Source organism: Phyllobates terribilis, unplaced genomic scaffold (genome assembly GCF_046119375.1).
Source record: "Phyllobates terribilis strain yellow unplaced genomic scaffold, ASM4611937v1 Scaffold_1__5_contigs__length_1240528914, whole genome shotgun sequence".
In the NCBI taxonomy this organism is placed as follows: Eukaryota; Metazoa; Chordata; class Amphibia; order Anura; family Dendrobatidae; genus Phyllobates; species Phyllobates terribilis.
Genome location: NW_027362761.1, coordinates 829924633 through 829931401, shown reverse-complemented (window position 1 = coordinate 829931401; position 6769 = coordinate 829924633).

Sequence of the window (6769 nt, the reverse complement as noted above, 5' to 3'; positions counted from 1 at the left end):
AGGTCTGATTGCAGAGAAAAGTGCTTTAATCAATTCTATTTTGTACAGGCTTGGCGTCCGGGGGCCGCCAAGCAATCCCCGCCTATGTGCTTATTATTCCCCCAAATCCCCACCTATATGCTTAATTATCATCGTGACGTGCACTGTGCTCCCTGACTTCCCACGCTTTGCTTCATCCCGGCCCGTCTCTCTGTGCACTGCGCTGAAGGGTTCTATTGCGCAGGCGCCGGGAAGTCATTGTCACTTCCTGGTGCCTGTGCAATAGAACCCTGCGCCGCAGTGCACAGGCAGACGGGCCGGGATAAAGCAATGTGCGCTCTATGTGAGTGGCCCTTTGCGCATACCCGGGAAGTCGGGGAGCGCAGTGCATGTCACAGGGCCCTGTGAAGTGCAGAGGAGGGGGGGGGGGATATGATAATTAAGCATATAGGCGGGGATTTGGGGGAATAATAAGCATATAGGCGGGGATTGCTTGGTGTCCCCCGGACGCCAAGCCTGTACAAAATAGAATTGATTAAAGTGCTTTTCTCTGTAATCAAACCTCTACTGGTATGTATAGATTTACTTTTCGATAACCTGTATGCCCATAGTAGAGGTCTGATATCGCCCAGGGGGTGACAGATTCCCTTTAAGCATTTGGTAGAGTAGAGGCACTGACTTTTGATGGGAATTCTTTATTCCTTTTTTTTATCCTTTTCCAATAATAAAGCAATTAAAGGGTTTTTCTCAGGAGTACTCCTCTGGCTTTCTGGGGGAGGTGTACTCCTGATGATTGACAGTTATGGCTGGCAGCATGGTTGAGCCAAGTGCCCAAACTGTCCATTCTTCCATACTACTAGCAATGGCAGCATTGGCTCGTCAGTGACGCACCCCCTGGCCCGTGGGGTACTCGGTAGGCGGGCCGGTCCTGTATCGGGGTAGTCACGGTGGCCATGACCCTGTCCATGGCCCAGGGCGGTCAATATTAAAAATTAAAGAAAAGGGGAATAAAGTTTTTGGGGAAAATGTTTGTGACGCCACCCGTGGTATGCGGCTATATGGGGCTGCCGCTGCGGTGCAGAACCACTGGAGCTGATGGTGACGCAGCAGAGTTGGTTCAGCTCTCCACGGGCAGAGCTAAGCTCCAGGGCAGGATATAGTGATTTTATGAGGTACATGTTGGTGCGGTGCAGTGCAGGGCTGTTGATGGCGCAGCAATTATTCAAGGACACAGTGGGGTGCAGTCTTCAGGCTTTACTCACAGTTGTTCAAGACTCCAGGTTACAGTTACCGGTGTGTAACAGCCCACGTCGTCCTGTGTCCTCTGGGGTAGTGGTCCAGCAAACTCTCAGGTATCTCAGGAGCACTTGGACGGGACCCCGTTCTATGTACCTCTCCAGGTCGTCTCACTGCGCTAGCTCTCTCCCTCCTGCCCTGCGCCTCACACCCAGTGTCCCAAGCCAGTGGCTGCGGGCCTTGTCGGGCGACGTTCTCTCAGTCCCCTGGGTACTCTATGACCACCTTTTCGGCAATTAGGTGTGGAGTGTGGCTGCAGCACCTGAAATGCTGCAGCCTCCGGTTGGCTAGCTGAGACTTAAAGTACTCCACTAGGCTGGGGCCGGTCCCCTATAGCGGCCTGATCCCTCCACATCAGCATGAATTCGGGCACACGGGTGGCCTCTGCACTCGCCGTGCCCCTGGGATCCCCTCTGTCTCTCTGGAGCCCTCCTCACTGCTCCCGTCTTCTTTCCTCTCTTTCCTTCTCCTGGGCCTCCCTGACTGGGCCCGACTCCTCTCTCTCTCCTTCCTTGCTCTCCTGAGCTGAACTCACCTCCTGCTCCTAACACTGGAACAGGAGACTGGCCTCTTCTAGAACCTTCTACCTTCCTTATATACCCTTCTGTCTGTGCTCCACTGAGCTACTTCCTCCACCCACCTCCTCCACTTAGTTCCACCCTCCAGCTAGGGACCAGGGACTGTGCTCTCCCTCAGGAGCAATCTCGCCCTTCCCTACTGAAATGGAGTGTATTGGATATGGGTGTGTGGGTCCCGGGTAATACTCCCTCCTTACCTGAGAGTGGAGTACCACGCCTCTGGGTGAGATGCAGTACCTCTGTGGCAACTGGACCCGCAGGGGCGCCACATTTCCTCCCCCCCCCCGTTAAACACAGCACGTCCGCGGGCTGGAACAGAGTAGAACAAATTTTAAGACATGCAAAATTTTTAGAATGCATTCACATAGAAGAACAGTAGGTATATAACTTTTTCTTCCCTTTATGGGAGGCACATTTTCTTGAACTTTTCAGAGAACTACTTAATATTTTAATTAATATAAAATCACTTTAAATAACTTTTTATCAAACGTAAAACATTCTTCAGCAGGCTGCAGTTAGATCCTTAACATCTCACTGGTGAAGGTGCAAAGTGGGGGGACCTGTCCACAACAAACCCCCAACGTAGGCCTTGGGTGTGGCTGCAGGGCATAGGTGATCCACCTGTTGGTGGTCTTTATAAAACCAACAAGAAGCACCTTAAGAAGTGCTAACTATTTACAAACAAAGTTTTTGGCTGATCAACGTCCACAACTTATAAGTCCCTGTACCTTAACCGGGTGCCCTAAACAAATGAACTAAAACTTTTTAAACACACAAGATTACTGCAATATCCTTCCAGGTAACTATATATGTGACGCCCAGCTGTGCTTGGTATCACAAATCCTAGAAGGGTGTATTGAAGGATTCCTCCACAAGAGGCCCCCATAACCATTCACACATCTCCACCTTCCACCCAGAGGGAGCCCGTTAGGGAGATATAAGAGGGAAGGTGGAGCCAGGCAGCAGTTAGTCTAGACTGGAACTGACAGAAAGCAAACCTGTTGAGAGAGTTCCTGCAGTAGAAGCCTGAAAGAGGTCAGTCTGCAGTGGAGCGTGTTCTAGACTCAGTTGTAGCTCAGTGAGGTGAGCTTTAGGTGTGCCGGCGCCATAAGATCGGTGAAGAGCGGCCCGCTGCCGCTAGTGTGAGTAGCCTATTGAGGGTCCGAGTAGGCCGAAAGCAAAGAGTAGAGAGAGTTAGTTCAAAGGGGGCAGAGGAGCTTAACTAGCTCACCCCGAAGAAGAAATAGTTACCGGACACCGGGTCCAAAGCTTGCCGGGATCTCCACAACCCAGTAAGATAAACCGGAATCCCTGGAGAACTACAGGTCCCAGGATCGCTAAAGTGCTGATACGTACCAGAGCCAGGAGACACATAGGCCCTGTAGGTCGGGAGCGTGCACTCCAAGAGAAGGCCCTACCACAAGGTCAGCCAGCGCAGGACAGAGACAAAGTTAGGCCTAGCTCCAGGCAGGTCAGAAACTTACTACGCAGCAGCAAGAACCAGGAGGCCCAAAACCTGCTCATTGGGGAGGATCCAGACATACACCCTTCACCCTACAGTGCTCCGGGGAGTGCCTGAATTTCCATCAGTAAAAGGTACTGAAGTGACTTTTGTGTACGTCGCTGTTCTTGCTCCGACTCGGCTGAGTCTCCTTGTCCTGCATCCCCGTTCTTATACTGCCCTGAGGCCCAGCTCCACCTGTGGGGAGCCATACCATCTAGCTGCCTTATCACCGGCCTCAGTGGACTGCGCAGCGCTGGTGAATATCATCAGAAACTATAGGTGGCGTCACGAACATTTTTATAAACTTAACATCTATCAACGCCTTTTTAAAGAGATACCCCAGAGTACGGGCCCGGGAGCAGACCACCGCGACCTCCTTAAGGCTAAAGGCCCGGATAACCGAGTCATCCCCATCCCCTGGGCTAGTCATACACAGTCTTTAACTTTTAAGTGAACAGTTCAGTCTTAATAGTGGTGTCCCATCCGGGGAAGTGATTCACCACCACATGGCCCAGGCGGGACATCAGCCTCAGATGGCAGGGGCATGCTCTCCTCCTCCACCACCCTGTGAACTCGGAGAGGATGGGGACTACTCGGCGCCCGGGCCTTGATGCTTGGTCTTGGGGGAGGTCGCGGTGGTCGGCTCGCGGGCCCGTACCCTGGGGTCTCTCTTAAAAAAAGGGGAAATTAAATGTTCGTGACGCCACCTGTGGTGTCTGGTGAGGGAGTCCGCTGAGGCCGGTGTTGTGGCAGCTTAGATGGTGTCGCTCCCCACAGGTGGAGCAGGGCCTCAGGGCAGCGTAGGAGAGGGGATGCAGGACAGAGGGGACCCAGCCGGGTCAGAGCAAGAATGGGAGCACATACGAAAGTCACTTCTGTACCTTTACTGGTGTTAATTCAGGAACACCCCGGAGCACTGTAGGGTGAGGGGTGCATGTCCGGATTCTCCCCAGTGAGCATGTGTACGGCCTCCTGTTTCTTGCCTCTCTGTCGTAAGTTTCTGACCTGCCTGGAGCTAGGCCTAACTTGGTTTCTGTCCTGCACCGTGGTAGGGCCTTGTGGTAGGGCCTTCTTTTGGAGAGCACTCTCCCAGCTTGCGGGGCCTGTGTGGCTCCTTGCTCTGTTACGTATCAGCTCTTGGGTGATCCTGGGACCTGAAGTCTTCCAGGGGTCTCTGGTTGTCTCTACAGGGGGGTATACAGCCCTGTAGACACGGACCGGGTGTCCGGTAGATGCTTTCTGGGGTGAGCTGGTAAAGCTCCTCTGCCCCCAATGCTATTCACTCCTCTAGCCTTCGGCCTACTCGGGCCCTCACTAGGCTATACACACTGGCAGTTAGCTGGCTGCCTCTTCTGCTGCTCTCTGAGCGTCGGCAACGCTCCTGGCTCACTAACCTGAGCTGCTTGAGTCTAGACTAGCAGGAGCCTCGTGCTCCGCTGCTGAACCTTTAGCTGTATTCTCTAGACTGCAAACTGAAACTAGACTGAGCTCCACTGCAGACTGACCTGTTTCTGTGTCTCACTCTACAGGAACTACTAGACTCGACTGCACTGACTCCTTCTGTGTCTGAGCAGGAACTCCCTAGCTGCTCTGTACTCTAGCAGGCTAGGAACTGAACTGCCTAACTCCACCCTCCATATTTATATCCCTATCCGGGCTCCCTCTGGTGGTCTGAGGTAGGGTGGAGGTGTGTGTATGCTGTGAGCGGCCTCTTGTGGAGAAATCCTTTAATGCACCCCTCTAGGATCTGTGGCACAATTGCGCAGCAGGGCGCCACATTCCCCCCTAGTTAAACTCAGCACTCCGGGGCTGAAGAATATTTTGTAAACAATAATAAACAGTAACAATCTTCCCTTTATGGGAGGTTAGGACACTTTGAACGTTGCATAACCAAAACATGAATAAATATATATATACATTGCAAAAGCAGTAGGCAGTAAGCAACCAGAAAGTCCAAGTCTCTTCCGGAGTGGTTGCTCAAAGGGGCACTCCAGGGAGTGCAAATACAGTGGTGGCCAAAAGTATTGGCACCCCTGCAATTCTGTCAGATAATACTCAGTTTCTTCCTGAAAATGATTGCAATCACAAATTCTTTGGTATTATTATCTTCATTTAATTTGCTTGCAAGGAAAAAACACAAAAGAGAATGAAGCAAAAATCAAATCATTGATCATTTCACACAAAAATCCAAAAATGGGCCAGACAAAAGTATTGGCACCCTCAGCCTAATACTTGGTTGCACAACCTTTAGCCAAAATAACTGCGAACAACCGCTTCCGGTAACCATCAATGAGTTTCTTTCAATGCTCTGCTGGAATTGTAGACCATTCTTCTTTGGCAAACTGCTCCAGGTCCCTGATATTTGAAGGGTGCCTTCTCCAAACTGCCATTTTGAGGTCTCTCCACAGGTGTTCTATGGGATTCAGGTCTGGACTCATTGCTGGCCACCTTAGAAGTCTCCAGTGCTTTCTCTCTTTTATAGTGCTTTTGGAAGTGTGTTTTGGGTCATTGTCCTGCTGGAAGACCCATGACCTCTGAGGGAGACCCAGCTTTCTCACACTGGGCCCTACATTATGCTACAAAATTTGTTGGTAGTCTTCAGACTTCATAATGCCATGCACACGGTCAAGCAGTCCAGTGTCAGAGGCAGCAAAGCAACCCCAAAACATCAGGGAACCTCCGCCATGTTTAACTGTAGGGACCGTGTTCTTTTCTTTGAATGCCTCTTTTTTATCCTGTACACTTTATGTTGATGCTTTTTCCCAAAAAGCTCTACTTTTGTCTCATCTGACCAGAGAACATTCTTCCAAAACGTTTTAGGCTTTCTCAGGTAAGTTTTGGCAAACTGCAGCCTGGCTTTTTTATGTCTCGTGGTAAGAAGTGGGGTCTTCCTAGGTATCCTACCATACAGTACCTTTTCATTCAGACGCCGACGGATAGTACGGGTTGACACTGTTGTACCCTCGGACTGCAGGGAAGCTTGAACTTGTTTGGATGTTAGTCGAGGTTCTTTATCCACCATCCGCACAATCTTGCGTTGAAATCTCTCATCAATTTTTCTTTTCCGTCCACATCTAGGGAGGTTAGCCACAGTGCCATGGGCTTTAAACTTCTTGATGACACTGCGCACGGAAGACACAGGAACATTCAGGTCTTTGGAGATGGACTTGTAGCCTTGAGATTGCTCATGCTTCCTCACAATTTGGTTTCTCAAGTCCTCAGTTCTTTGGTCTTCTTTCTTTTCTCCATGCTCAATGTGGTACACACAAGGACACAGGACAGAGATTGAGTCAACTTTAATCCATGTTAACTGGCTGCAAGTGTGATTTAGTTATTGCCAACACCTGTTAGGTGCCACATGTAAGTTACAGGTGCTGTTAATTACACGAATTAGAGAAGCATCACATGATTT